Raw genomic sequence first — 15727 nt, forward strand, 5'->3', positions numbered from 1 at the left:
GCGATGCTGTACATTTAACTCGCTTCCAGTTTTACTCAGTAATATTAACTGTGATGAACATCTTTGTGTTTAAAACCATTCAACATGTTCAGATACCTTAATAGACTTAAGTTTCCGAGTCAAAAGATAGCAACATTTTTTTTGTGTGTGTGGTGGGAAAGTGCTTTAAAGTATTTAATGGGCTGAATTTTTTTCCAGATATGTGCTGTTTGGACGGCTGTAGGAATGCATATAATCTCCATCAGTCCAATCTAGGCGGTGTTCCTTGCTTACACATTATTTAGCGGTTGTGCTCATTTTAATGAGGAAAAAACACTGAGGACCTATATTTAATTTGTCTTTTGGAAAAGGAAAATATCCAAGTTTCTAGTAGAACAACAAAGACAAGTTGAAAATTGAATGGCATTTAATGTGTGCAAAGAAATTGAGTGCAAGATAATCAAAATAGGCTTTATAAAAGATTCCTCGGTAAGAAAGCATAGGACCGCAATACTAGCGGCCAGTATCATATACCTACCAGATCCCAGATGCTTTGCATCCACTACCACTAACCCTTCAAACAACTTTGTTTTAAAAAAGAGAAAGGAAAAGTCTCAAAGAGGTTAGTGACTTGTCTGAAGTCCCACAACTAATGAAAAGCAGTGGGTGGCTTTAAATCGAGGCAGTCCCACTCAGGAGCTTCCATGCTCACTCAGGCACCACCGTCAGGGGAAGGAATCACTTCCCTCTGTCACTGTTTGTATTGCAGATATGAAGGGTCCCAGCAGTCTTTGATCTGGAGCCCACCTGCTCCCAGCAGGTCTGGAAACGTGAAGGAGGATGGTCCCATGGTTGGAGGAAGAGAGATGAGTCAAAGAAAAAGAAAGTAGAGGCTAGAAGCTGCAACGGCATGGGGCTTCCCAGGCGGTGCTAGTGAGGAAGAATCCGCCTGCCAATGCAGGAGACACAAGAGATGCAGCTTCGATCCCTGGGTCAGGAAGATCCCTTGGAGTAGGAAGTGGCAGCCCCCTCCAGTAGTCTTGCCTGGAAAATTCCATGGACAGAGGAGCCTGGCGGGCTACAGTCCGTCAGGCCTCAAAGAGTCGGACACGACTGAGCTATTGGGAACACCATGTGCTTTACAGCAGATACAGTAAGCAGAAGGCAGGGGAGAAAGTGGAAAAGACAGGAAGGAAAGAGGAGGGCCAAACCTGCCTTTCCTAAAGAGTGAACACCTTACATCGTGAGACAGGACGTCTGCGGCGAGGAGGCGGCTTCACACACAGTCTGTCTGTGGTCCTTGGTTTCTCCTCCCTGACCTCGATGCTAACGTGATACCAGTTTTAGAGAACCTTATTCCATCTATCACTTCTTGGACCAGCTCCAGATCTGATCAACCCTCAAACTTCTCTGGCTAGATTTCTCTTAGGTCAAAATTTGTTCTGGGAAGGGGAGCAGGTAGAAAGGAAAAAAAATTTTTTTTTACTGCAGTCACCTTTTTGGGAATCCACAGTACACATTAATGTATTCCTGCAATTAAAGCCCAACCCGGTCCAACATAATATACCTTTCTTTAACCTAGGCCTTCCCACATGCGTCTGATAACCCTTCTCTTCCCTGTAAAACACACACAAGTGTACGTGAGTGTCATTTTCTGGAAAAACACTTTCATGACAGACTCTTGTGTGGAAACAAATGAAGTTGTTTAGTTCCTAAGATCTCAGTTCCGACCTCATTATTGACTTTCTGTAACTCTTTGCTCAGGTTTCTTGACTTTGGGGGCCTCAGCATGAAAGGATCCAGCTGTCCTGATAACTTGACATTTTCTGCGCATCTAGTCTATGCTACCCCTCCGAGATCCATGCCTTACCTCGTGTCAACTTCATGATGCTGCAATGCAGGAGATACCAATGTCTACACTTTCCAGCCTAGGAAACGGGGGTTTAGACAGGTGGCATCACTGACCTGCAGACACCTGGTTGGTAGCAGAAGAAAGGGCATCCAGATTCAGATTTCTCTGGTCTCTTAAACCCTGCCTCTTATCTTGCCTGTGATCGGTTGGCAATGTCTTAAAATGTGAAACACTAGCATTATTAATAATTTACAGGCATTTCCCCAAGAGTGTCTGTACAGTTATTCAGTTACATTCCAGATATGAGTGTCTTCTATTAAAACCTGACTATGATGCTATTTCTTTCTGAGAGATCTCATATCCCACCACAATTGATGGAAGAGAATTCTTTCAGAAGGTCTGTTTTCTATACTATAAGAGAATGATAAAAAGGAGACCTGAATCGTGGGCCAGTTTGGGACAAGATACTCTTTTTTTTTTTTTTTTAAGAATTTCCTATCTTAAAAGAAGAGAAACCTCTTTTTCCCTCTAGGTCTAAAGATGAGACCTGGCAGGAAATTAAAACCAGAAAACGAAGAGAAAGGGGATGAGAATGTGTGCTGTTACCTTTTTCGCTGTTCAGAAAAAATTGTGTAGAATGAGTGAAGAACAAAGAAGCAAATACTCTTGGTTGCCTTTCAAATGATGCTTGCGTGCTAAGTCGCTTCAGTTGCGTCTGGCTCTTTGCGACCCCATGGATTGTAGCCCACCAGGCTCCTCTGCCCATGGAATTCTCCGGGCAAGAACACTGGAGTGGGCTGCCATTTCCTCCTCCGTTTCAAATGGTAGTTGAGGCCAAGTTTTGCTGCTGCATGAGTTTTTTGCCTTAATATGTTCAGCTAATACTATAAAAATAAACCATAAATAAATAAAAATTGTAATTACATATCGAAAAAGTCACTGGCAGTGTTCATTAAGCAGAGTTTGTGAGAGAGAGCCAGGCGAAAAGATGCAGTTATTTTTGTATTAGCACAGAGCCATCAGCAGGTTGTAGAATTACATACGCTGTGCTGTGGCCACGCCGGAATCCTGCATCCCCGGCAAGTCACTCTGGCTGGCTCTGCCTTTTCTCTGTGCCCTTGCTGGGGGCCTCCTGCCTTCTTTTTTCTCTACTCTGTATCGTTCTTCTCTGTGCTGTGCTTTGTCGATCAGTCACGTTCAACTCTTTGCGACCCCATGAACTGCAGCCCACCAGGCTCCTCTGTCTGTGGGACTTCTCCAGACAAGAACACTGGAGTGGGTTGCCATGCCCTCCTCCAGGGGATCTTCCCAACCCAGGGACTGAACCCAGGTCTCCCGCCTTGCAGGTGGATTCTTTGACATCAGAGCCACCAGGGAAGCCCTCTGTTCTTCTCAGAGCTGCATTATCGTCCAAAAAGGGTATTTTGGGATTGCTACCCTGAGTGCTTCATGGTTAGGGACCAAGAACGCCAGACATCTCACAGATTCTCCCAAGGGAGTCATGACCTCCATCATGCACCATTTTTGAAGACTCTGGAGGTTGGGATCACTCCTCTTTGGCACTGTTTACGCTTGGGGCCAGATAGTTCCTTGTTGTGGGGGACTGTCCTGGACATTGTAGGGCTGTTAGCGGCATCCCTGGGTCTTACCCACCAGGTTTCAGTTGCATTCCCACTCACCCTCGAGTTGTGACAACCCCAAATATCTCTAGGCTTTGCCAAATGTCCCTTTGGAGGGAGGCAACATTATCACTGATTCAGAACCTCTGACCTAGTGGAAAACAATTCTAGCATTTGAGCTTAGAACCTCAACCCATTGTACTACTGGCGTCTGGACGTCTCTGCGTGAATAACTCACAGGTGCCTGAAAGGTCACTTATCCCCACCCCGATCCTGTTTCCTCTCCAACTTCTCTCTTCATGGGAAATGGAACCGCAAACTCCTCAGTTGTTCCTACTGGAAAGTGGGGTCATCCTCGACAGCTCGTCATAACCTCCCTCGCCAGAGTCGATGTTCATCTTCACCCTGTGTCCCATTCGAGCCTGTGCACCTTCCCCTGATGACTGGGGGCCCCTCTCACTGGCTTCGGGTCCACTCTGTGTCCCGTGGGTCATCTCCCATGAGCGTGTATAGTGAGCGTGTGAAAACTGAGATGAGACTGAGGCGGTCCCTCCTCGTTCTTCCCAGCTCACTTCCTTCAGTGTCCTCTGCGGCACTTAGGAAAAAACCTTGTTTTTCTAAGACTTTCGGCCTGATCCGTCTTGCCATGTCTCCCGCCTCATCTGGATCTGTACGCCTTAGTGATGTGTGCGAGAGTACTGGCCTTCCATTTTTCAGTGATTTCCTTGTTCATGTACTTATTTTTGGCTGTGCCGGTCCTCGTTGCTGTGTGGGCTTTCTCTCGCTGTGGTGAGCGGGGGCTGCTCTCTGCTCTCAGCCTTGCGCTGCACGGGCTCTGACTGCAGTACCTCCTCCTGCAGGGGAGCCTGGGCTCGAGGGCACTTGGCTTCGGCGGCTGCAGGGCGTGGGCTCGTTTGTCATGTGTCTGGGCTCTACAGCAGGATGCAGGAGCCTAGGTGCTCTGAGGCATGTGGGATCTTCCCGGATCAGGGATAGAGTCTGTGTCTCCTGAATTGGCAGGCGGATTTTTTACCACTGAGTCACCAGGGAAGCCGCAACTCTGGCCTTCTGACGGTATCTGAAACGTACCTCCTTGTCTTTCCGTACGTTCTTCCCTCTGTCTAGAATGCTGTCTTCTTATTCTTTGTTTGACTAGCACCTTCTCATCCTTGAAGTCTTCATTTAAATGTCATTTCCTCAGAGAAGTCTCCTCCTACCCACGGAACTTGCTGCGGTTGCTTTGTTATAATATTGTACCTTTTATGTTGTCCTTCTGGGACCATGTCCATTACCTACATCATCATATATGTAAATTTTAATTTACATATATGTGTCCACCTCCTACTCTGGCTTATACACCTTAGGAAGGTGGGGGCTGTGTGCATCGCATACATCTGTATCTCAAGCATGTTAGCTGATGTCCGGCACATGGTAAGTACTTGGTAATATTTGTTGAGCAAATGAATTTTGAGAGGCAATAATTTGGTCTATCTATTCAAACATGAAAAAGAAAATTTAAAATATTTACAGTAGAACCCTTCTTCTCGAATTCTATGAAAGAGACCATGTAAAGAAAAAAAGAGAACCGACTAAACAATTAGTTTAAGAAAACATAAATGGCCATCAAGAAGATCTGCCACCTGTTTGGTGCTTTCAACTTCAAACAGTAATTTAATCTGCTATTTTGAAGCAATCTGTGTGTGTGCTTATTTGCTTAGTTGTGTCTGACTCTTTGGGACCCTGTGGACTGTAGCCCGACAGGCTCCTCTGTGCATGGGATGTTCCAGGCAAAAATATTGGAGTGGGTTGCCATTTCCTTCTCCAGGGGATCTTCCTGACCCAGGGATCTCTTGGGTCTCCTGCATTGCAGGTGGATTCTTTTACCACTGCACCACCTGGGAAGCCCCATTTTGAAGCAATTTACATTTTTCAAAGCACGGTCGTAAGTATATTCTCCGCTGAAATATATAGGCTAGGTATTAGTAGCCACAAAGATAAAGAGTTTAAATAATTTGCTCCCATGGGGATTAAATGATGGGGTTAGGACACCTGACTCCTAACCCAGGGCTGCTTGAAACTATTTGATTGAAAATGAAAAAAAAAGAGACCGAGATATAAATGCTAAAGATATGTGAAATGTTTTATTAAAAAAGACTGACAAGGAGGCCAGGTAGAAATGGAGACAAGTGATTTTAACTGTGTAATCCAGGGATCAGTTACTATTTTTTTATAGTAATAGCAGTTACTATTTTTTTTTTTCAAATTGATTTTAAAATTTGAAAATCCAAATCGGCTTACCTACATCGGTGAATTTCATCGTTAGTGCTTCATCTAATTTTTCCTAAGAGAAGACTGTGTGCAGAAACCCTTAAACTTTGGTGGACCAATTTCAAGTCTTTGAATGAATAAAATAATTGCTCAAATGTATTGACCACATTTTATACGCCAGACACAGCTTCATGTGAGTAGGTGGGTGATATTTTAAAAATACCATCTGATGTAGTCTTGCCTTTTATTGATTTCTTTCTTCCATGCAGTTTTCCGGCCGTGGAAAACAGAGACCCAGAGTGGTTGCTGGGAAAGAGAGGTCACAAAAGAAACTAGAGATACGAGGAAGTGTCTGAGTTTCTGAATGGCGAGAATGACTTTTCGTGTTGTTCGGTCGCTCAGTCGTGTCTGACCCTTTCGTGACCCCATGTACTGTACCTTGCCAGGCTCCATGGTCTATGGCATTTCCCAGGCAAGGGAAATCTGGAGAGGCTGCCATCTCCTTCTCCAGGGATCTTCCCAACCCAGGGGTTGAACCCACGTTCTCCCCCATCTCTCTCATTGGCAGGCAGATTCTTTACTGCTGAGTCGGTTGTGACTGTTAATTTTGGGCCCACCACTTATGTATTATTTTCATTAACTATTTTAATTACCCAATGGGGTATCCAGTATTACAGAGGAAAAAAACTGGTTTAAATTAATTGACATCACTTATGCAAGGTGACATGGTAATAAGTGGAATTGGATATTCCAATATTCAATAGAAATGTGTATGTTTGGTATCTCAGAGCCTTTATCTTTAACCAAGAAACTAACCATTCCCGATGTTGAATCTGTGCCCATGAGACAACACTTTTTGAAAAAATTGGTTTGTTGAAGGGGTTTGATTAGACCCTTGGAGAAGAGGAGACAATACTATTATTGATCATGATACTATTATTGATCATGATAGTCTCCTCCTTGGGACATCTAAATGCAGACAACATGCAGGTCATAATCGACACACTGGAAAATCTCAACTTTTGAACTTCCTCTTTTAAAGCACAACTTGTGATAAATCAACTGTGTGTCTAGAATGCGTGATGTATGCTTCATGACACAAACCAGGCTGTCAACTGTCCATAGCCTTAACACTGGAGGAGACTTCTCCCTGTTTTGTTTTTTAAATCAGTGTCAGGGCAAACATCTAAGTTGACCTCTGTCCTATATCACCAACTTCCAGTGTCTGATGGAATGGGGAAATTAGAAATAATTTTTAAAAATAAGTTCCCTTTTGTCTACTTAATGGGCGGCCCTTGGAATGGTTTGAAATATCTTAGCCATGGTGTGCAAGATGGCTGTTACAGAAACTGGCAGATACAAGGGGACATCGAGGGGACCAGCAGCAGCAGAGGCGTCAGGCGGGGGCCTCGGGGCCCTCCGGGGGGCGGGGGTCCTGTCACTGATGTCATCTGGCCCTGGGTTGTGTGGCAGCTTGGAAGATTTCCATGGCAGCAGAAAAGCGTTTCCTTAAAGCACACGCCTCAACTTCAGGCTACCCAAGTAGTTAAGAAGCGGAAATGAAAGGAGTGGCATGAGGGTTTGCCCTCTGAAAGTCTCTTGACAACTAATGATGGGATTATGAAGTCTTAACTGCCGTACAGTTATCCCTAATTATAACCAAAGTTACGTCAGTCTAAATAAAAATGATAAGGCAGAGCGAGGCAGGCTCCTCTCCCTCCCCCCAACATGCTTTTTAACACGAATCTCTTCACAGTATGATGCTTTGACAAAGCTTGGATTGAATAATTATTAAAAAGAGATGGAGCCCAGTGTTAAGCAAAACACATTTTTTTGCAGAAAGGAATGGTTGAATTTTTTTTTTTAACAGAAGGAAATGGTTTCAGTTTTAAATATTTGGTTCATTACGAGATGATTGGATGGCATCACCAACTGAATGGACAGGAGTCTAAGCAAACTCTGAAAGATAGTGAAGGACGGGGAAGCCTGGTGTGCTTCAGTCCATGGGGTCGCAAAAAGTCAGACACAACTTAGCGACTGAACAACAGCAACAAAATTATGGGAACCTCCTATGATCTTTTTTGCACTCTATCACAAAATCATGTAAGGACTTTCTTCTAGACAGTAGGTATCAGGAAAGGTGTGGCTTATTCTTAAATCCTGGTATAGATTTTCTTTATGGAAAAGGCCAGTCTCAGAGTGGATCAAGCTTCCATTTTTGCTTTCACTGCTAGGGAGCTCAGAGTCAGTTCTGTGGCTCAACCAACCATTTGGACAGCCTCTGAAGGGAACAGTCTATATCCATTAACTTCTCTTCATAATGTCTCTCCTTTTTCCTTTGCCATTTTTGTTAATTGTTAGACATTTCCATTTATTAGTTGGGTGACATTAGGGGAAATGACTTACCCTTTTTCTACTTAAGTTTCCATATCTGCAAAATCAGGATGAAAAGAGTATCTTTCACAAATGGTTCCTGGCTTACCGTAAGTGCTCAGTAAAATGTAGACTTAAAAAAATGATTTTCTTTTATGATTTTATTGCATTGCATACAATATGGTATCTTTAAAGTGCTATTGAATAATGTGTAGAATAAATAAAAAAATACATGCATAAAATTCTGCTTATGTGTTGAAAGTAAGTAATCATTGGATCCTAGAAAATGGATTCTTCCTTTCTACTGGAAACTTCAAAAACTAAGTAGAAAGAGGCTCTTTAGTTCAGGCATTAAACATATGTTGAAAAGAAATCAGTTGTCAATTCAGATGTGAAGCTAAGAAAAGTTTTCCCCTTTTATAAAAAAAGGATAAAATAGCATTTCAAAACATTTGATGTGGATATTAAGAAGATGAGAGTAGAAAGCAGCCAGAACACCTACCATTTTATTCAGTGCTCATTATAAGCTCTGCACTTAATGATGATGTAGTGTTCAGTCTCTCAGTCATGTTTGACTCTTTTGCAACCCCATGGACTGTAGCCCACCAGGCTCCTCTGTCCATGGGATTTCCCAGGCAAGAATACTGGAGTGGGTTGCCATTTCCTTCTCCAGGGTGTCTTCCTGACCCAGGGATTGAACCTGCGTCTCCCGCATTGGTAGGTGGATTCTTTACCACTGAGCCACCAGGGAAGCCCTTTTACATTAATCCCTGACTCTGGATCTCATTGTCCCTGTTTATTAATGAGAAAACAGAGGCTTGGCCTGGTTAAGAACATCAAGGTCAGTTAGTAAGTAGCAGAGCAGCATTTGGACCTAGGTCTGTATGATTTCAAAGCCTGTTTTCCAGCCAGTATTTATTGATGTCAGTGGAACTAACTAGACTCTTCTAAAGACACATTGCTCAGTAAAGCTATATCCTGAAAAATGATAAGGACTGAAAAACCGTCCAACTGTTATCATCCTTTCAAGAGATAAATTAGAAGGGTGGCAAAGATCAGGAGAAAATCCTGACAATGGAAAGGGAAGATAACCCTGCTGGTTTCAGTGTTAATTATAATTTCGTGTTTGGCAATTATTATGTATTTAACATTTGGTAATTCTCATGTATGGCTGCTTTTGGTGCAGGGTCATACAGGAGAGAAAGGAAGCAATTTTTCTGTACCCATTTTTATTGAGCCACATTCATATACTCCAAAAGGGCACTTAAAGTGTTTGAAAGGGGTCTAGATGCTGGCAAACACCGCCATAAGCAACCTGGACAGCTTAAAGTCCACACCGCCAGAGACACGATTCACAGTGGAGCCCAGCTTCTCTAGGTGGGAGCGCAGAGCCAAGCGTTATTTATTACAACTAACTCGGAACCAGATGCGAGTCACTGCGTGGACACAGCTCGGGGACTCCACTGCTGCCTAAATGTGAGCTGTCCGCATTTTAGGAAGACCGGCTTGCCCGCCAGGTACGGAAAATGAACGCTGGAATAGATTTTACCGCAGTGGTTAGGCGTCTAAGCCCAGGGCAGCACTGTTCGCGAGGCGTCTACAGTGGGCACGGAGGCGCATGGACTGGACACCGTCTGTAGATAAAACAGGCCCGCCCTCCCGTTGTTGGAGAGGCCTCCCTGCCTGGAGCGATCCTCTCGTTCCTGCCGCTCTTTGTCTGCACCTTGTGCTCTCGGCCGTGTCCGACTCCCTGCGACCCCGGGCACTGTAGCCCGCCAGGCTCCTCTGTCCGTGGGATTCTCCAGGCAAGATACTGGAGGGGGTGGCCATTTCCCACCCAGGGGACCCTCCCGACCCAGGGGTGGAACCTGGGTCTCCTGCTTCTCCTGCACTGGCAGGCGGATTCTTTACCGCTGTACCACCTGGGAAGCCCTTCGTCTGAAGCTTGACTTCAATTGTTCTCTTTAATTCTTAAAATAATCTCCAAAGGTAGCTCTTATGAACCTCCTTTCCAGAGGTCAGAAAACTGAGAGACAGAGATTGAAGTAACGGGATCAAGACCACAGGCCTGGGAAATGGCAGACCTGGGATTTGAACCAGGTTTTTCTGTCACCAAGAGGCCGCAGTGTTTCGTAATGATAACCTGTTACCCTTTACTGGTTTGACTGCGACCAGTAGTTACCAATCCTCACAACAGATTGGGAAGATAGGATTGATTATTTCCTGTTTACAAATGAAGAAGCAGAGCTTCAGGAGGTTTAATTGACCCCCCCCCCACCCCAACCAACCCTGCCCATGCAAATATTTTCTAGTGAATCTGGAGCAAAATTAAGATTTGTCTGGACTTCAAACCTAGTCTCTCATCTGACTCCACCCGTGTCCTGCAAAGTACATCTGAGTGCCTGGAGATGCTCTAAGAACAGCAACAAAAACATGCTCTTTTATTCAATTATTTACGGTTTAAATGGAGCCTGCTCAGAAATGTCAGGCTCCATCCCTCCTCACAGGCTTTGCCCCACACACACCCCTGCAGTCCCCTGGGCTGGAGGTGTCCTCTTATGCCTCTGCCTGGGTAATTCCTGTGGCACCCTCACCCACTTCTTAAATATCACGCCCTGAGAAGGACCTTTCCTTCTCCCAGAAGCTAGACTAGGTCCCCAGACTTCCTCTCTCTTACTCGTCGTGAATAACACGTTGGTTTGTGTGAATGCGGTGTCACGCTGGCCTCGCCCGCCAGCCTTCAGGGTCTATGAGGGCAAGGGTAGGATGCCTTGTTTATGGGACTACGAAGGGCCAGCCCAGTTCTGGCCCCTGGGGTTTCCCTCCATAAGGAAACGGGAGCTCCACTTCATGCCTTGTCCACTGCTCCAGCCTCTGTGGAGTCACAGACGTGAGCCTGCGTGACCCCAGGGAGCCTCCCTGCTTCCGCCAGACGGTGACACGGAGGCCCCGCTTTCATGGTGATGCTGAGAAACACCTGGTATTTATCAACCCAGCAGTTCTTTCTTTCTTTTTAAATTCATGTTTCTCTATTTGGTCTTAGTTGCAGCATGGGAACGTTCAGTTGCGGCACATGGGATCTAGTTCCCCGACCAGGGATTGAACTGGACCCTTGCGTTGGGAGCATGGAGGCTTAGGCCCTGGACCACCAGGGACGTCCCAACTCCATATGTTCCTGACCTGGAACCCAAGTGTTTAACCAGCGACACCTGTTGCATTTCAATCCTCAAGACAGGCGGTCGAGGCTCAGAGCTGCTCAGCAGGCCATCCAAGCTCACAACCAGTAAGCGCCCCCTCGAGTCACCTGGCTGCACCCAGGCCTCTGAGTGAGTTCTCCGCGCTGGCCCCGAGCCATGGCGGGGCTTCCTGGGAGTCTTTCAACACCAGTGCCGGGGCCCCATGGATCCCCAGAATCTACCACATTCTGCCTCTCCTGGCCTGGGGTATGGGCTGGGAGCTGGGGCTTTTAAAAGTTCCCCAGGGGATTCTAACGTGCCGCTGGGGCTGAGAACTTCTGCTCTAATGTATGACTGATTGATCGGTCGATTACTGCCATTTAATCAATGAACTGTTCCTGCAGGGGCGGGATACAACACCTGATGTAGAATTCTATTACAACGTCCACACTCCCTTCTCTCTCCCTCCTCCCCCTCTCTCCAGAATCTGCATTTCTATTTAGATTAAATCCCCTCACAACACACACAAATGTGAAACAAAGCAAACCCCAAACAACGGGAAGCACTAGTGTTTATAAAGTCTACGAGTCTTAGCGGCCAGTCCCCACTCAAATGGTCCAGTTACAAGACTGCTGCTGCTGCTGCTAAGTCGCTTCAGTCGTGTCCGACTCTGTGCGACCCCATAGACGGCAGCCCACCAGGCTTCCCGGTCCCTGGGATTCTCCAGGCAAGAACACTGGAGTGGGTTGCCATTTCCTTCTCCAATGTGTGAAAGTGAAAAGTGAAAGTGAGGTTGCTCAGTCGTGTCCAACTCCTAGGGACCCCAGGGACCACAGCCCACCAGGCTCCTCTGTCCATGGGATTTTCCAGGCAAGAGCACTGGAGTGGGGTGCCATCGCCTTCTCCAGTTATAAGACCGAGTGACCAAATTTCCTTAGGAAGGAAGAACTCACGAGACTGTCAGTTTCCTGGGGTTTGTTCATTACTTTGCTCCTCAGTATTCCCAACAATCGCTGTCATCAGGTAATGAGGATTCACCTTTAGCCAGGTGCTCTGAGGCTGGGGGGGTTCAGAGAGCCCCCCACTGCCCTGACAGCAAAACGAAGCCGTATGATGAATAGCACCTCTGACAAAGGGTCAGCGGACCCGGAGGAGCATGCAGTGACTGGTCACACAGTGTAGGAGGCGCCAGGCTCTGTGCCCCTGCCCCAGCCTTGTCAGCCCTGCCAGGGGACCCTTCCGTCTTGGATCCAGTTGGTGCTCTGAGAGCACACCGAACCAGGCTTTCTTTCTCAGAGGAATTCAAGGCTTTCCTCCGCCCCCGGATCAGCTGTTGAGGAGCAATGCTATGTATTTTAAATGTCTCCCTTACAAAAGTTACTAGAAAACGTTCACTCCTTCCAAGCAGAGCTATAAAGGAAGCGTGGGGTGGACTTCTCCTCTTCTGCGGAGGGGACATTGATGAGAAGCTCGTGAGGAGGGTTTCCATGGCGACCAGCTGCTCCCTCTGAGCCAGGGGCAGGGGCAGTGGTCAGATAATGACGCTGGTGTTACAGGAATCACGACAAAAGCTTTATTGACAACCAGCTTGGAAGCCAGCCTGACGGATGGTACCGTGTGCCCTCAAAATTCGTGTTGATGACCAAACCCTGGTAGGCAGGATGTGGCTAGCTTCGCAGCTGGGGTCTGGAAAGCGGGTGTTCAGGTGAGCTGAGTCCATCAGGGTGGGCCCTATGCAAGCTGACTGGTGTTCTTAGGGAATAACGAGGCCCTGGGTGTGCGCTCGGAGGTAAGATCGAGTGAGGAGGCAGGAGGGGCGGTCGTCTGCAAGCCAAGGAGGGATGCCTCGGGGAGAGCCGCCTGCTGCACCTGGGTTTGGACATCTGGTCTCGGAACAGTGAGGAGATGCATTTCTGCTGCCTCAGCCGGTCTGCAGCATTTTGTTGCAGCAGGTGGGAGGCCTCAGCGGGTGGGTGCGGTGGAGAAGGTGAGCAGGTGATGGAAAAGTGAGTGGTGTAGGTGTGACTGTCCTTAAGAAGGGCCCGGGAGGTCTCTTGAGAGCTGACGTTTGACTTAAGACCTGAGAGATGAGAAAGGGCGAGCCACGGGGACCCGGAGGCTGACGTGTCCCATGGAGCATCCGCAGGTAAAAACCCCCAAGTGCGGGAAGGGGCTTGGGCCACTGATGGGGACAGAGCAAAGGCAGCCCAGACGGGCAAAAGCCAAAGTCAGGCTTCCCTGGTGGCTCGGTGGTAAGGAATCTGCGTGGGTCGGGAAGACCCCCTGGAGAAGGGAATAGCAATCCACTCCAGTACTCCTGCCTGGAGAATTCCACATACAGAGGAGCCTGCCAGGCTACAGTCTATGGGGTTACAAAAGAGTCACGCACGACTTAGCCACTAAACAACAACCAAGAAACCAAAGGCTTTTTAAATCAAGAGATTCTTAACCTGGGATGAGCATTGCAGGAAGGTTGGAGATGCCTGGAATTTTGCTTAGAAATTGTTGCTGAAGTTGTTCAAGTTTATGGCAAAGAAAAGACATGATACCATAAGCAAATTCTGAATTTCTGTGTGTGTGTGTATGCATTTGTAAACACACACTTGTTTATTTTTTCTGGAGAGAGGATCTGTAGCTCTCATCAGATTCTCAAAAAACTTCTTGATCCAAATATGAGTTTAGAATCATCCTTCGAGAAGGAGGAGTTTTAGGACAGGGACTCCTTCTGAACCAGGCTGTGATTCAGAAATAGTCTGGGACATCCAACGTGCTCTCTGTCTAGAGAGTTCCATTTCTCTGAGCTTCCCTCCTCCAACACTGGTCTATTCTCATCCACGTCCAAAGCCTCAAGTCTACCCAGGCCAAGAAAATTTCTTACAAGGCACTAAATAAGTGGTCCCCAAAGTGTTTATATGAAGGATTCCCTCAATATCTGCCTTTATGTGAGGAGGGAGCCCCAGTGCCAGCCTAAGTTAATCTTCATTATCACATAAGTGGCTTCTCCCCTCCTGGTTTTAAATTAAGATGCACTGGACGGTCTTCTTTCTTTACTTCACACACACAATCAGGCAGCAAGGCATTTTAATTAGCCCTCTTCTATTATTAGAGCACAGGGAAAAATAGTCATGGCCGGTCCAGAGGACCCCAAGCTAAGAAATCATTTAATTTGCTGTTGTTTCCATAAATCAGGGCCCAGTCATCAATTTCCCCACATATTTGGGAGCACATGTTATTGACAATGTGTTCGTGGAGAAAAATGGAGTTTGCTGGCAAAGTTGTTCCATTTTCTAAAGATTAAATTGTTCATTGTACAGGCCGCCATCTGCCCTCCCTGGAAGAGATTTAGCTGTTGGCAGAGGCATTCAGAAATCTCGAAGACAAAGTTAAATTTCTTTTTCTTTATTGCCACGCATAACGAATGGCAAATTCATTCATTCACTCATTCGTCTACTCATTCAACACACAGCAAGTGTTTCTTTTGAGACGTCAGCTAACTTCCAAACCGTGGATCTCCTGGGAAAGATCATATGTGGCCCTAGAACAGAGTGATAACTCCACGGTCTTCATTCTTGCCTGGGACCTCTAAAGAGCTAGCTTTCTGTCCCCCATTCTGCCTGTATGCCACCAGGAGTCTAACAGAATTATGTGAGTAACACAAGTTTCCTCCTTCAAGAAGCTTCTAGTCTGTACAGGGTGGATGAGCCACATGCTAACACAACCCACGCCTTGAGCAAAACACAGGAAAAACAGGCCTTGTGGCTGAGTCGAAGCTTCTTGGAAGACCTGAGTAGAAGGACTTTCAAGAACTGTGGCAGGAACCTTCACATACACACCATTCTTTTATACAGACGGGGTACTGTTGAAGAAGCAGGGGTTAACGTCCCCATTTTGCAGGTGAAGCTATTGAGGCTCAGAGAAGATGAAGTAACTGGCTCAAGGTCAAAAAACTAGTCAAGTTTGACGTGAGAGCTCAGACTGTCCATTGGGGTGTAAGTCTGGCCCCTGAGTCACGTAAAGCAGGGACTCAGAGTCCCTCAGACGTCGCACAGTTTGAGCCCTAAACCACTTCCCTTGATCCACCGCTCAAGTTGCATCTGAAGCCGCTCCTCCCTGCTTCATGACTCCTCTGGGGCTATTAACTTCCCTTTGTCCTTCACACTTGAGGAGGCACGCTTGTTTTGGTCATGACCCTGGCTGTTCTTCTTGACTATAATTTGGATCTTTATTTTTCAGACTACACTCCCTCGAGCAAACCTAAGTCTATCCATCATCAGGCCTGACCTGCTTCCTAAGCTCTCCCCATCTTGGTTTCCCCAGACTCTACTAGCAAGCCCAATCATTTAGTCATTCATTCAATCCTGTCATGAACCTACTCAGTTAATTACGGGGTCTCTGCAGTGCGCTCAGGGTCCTACGTGGCGATCAAGACCAGAAGGATCCCCATCGCTATGGTCCCGGAA

The 15727-nt window shown here is 46.5% G+C and overlaps 1 protein-coding gene across 2 annotated transcripts in view; it reads right to left on the reverse strand.

Moving 5' to 3' along the window:
• Window positions 1-15727, reverse strand: part of TSHZ2 (teashirt zinc finger homeobox 2) — a 493538-nt gene that overhangs the window by 8962 nt on the left and 468849 nt on the right. The gene's annotated exons all lie outside the window — the stretch shown is intronic.

The sequence above is a fragment of the Bubalus bubalis genome, chromosome 14 (genome assembly GCF_019923935.1).
Source record: "Bubalus bubalis isolate 160015118507 breed Murrah chromosome 14, NDDB_SH_1, whole genome shotgun sequence".
NCBI lineage: Eukaryota > Metazoa > Chordata > Mammalia > Artiodactyla > Bovidae > Bubalus > Bubalus bubalis.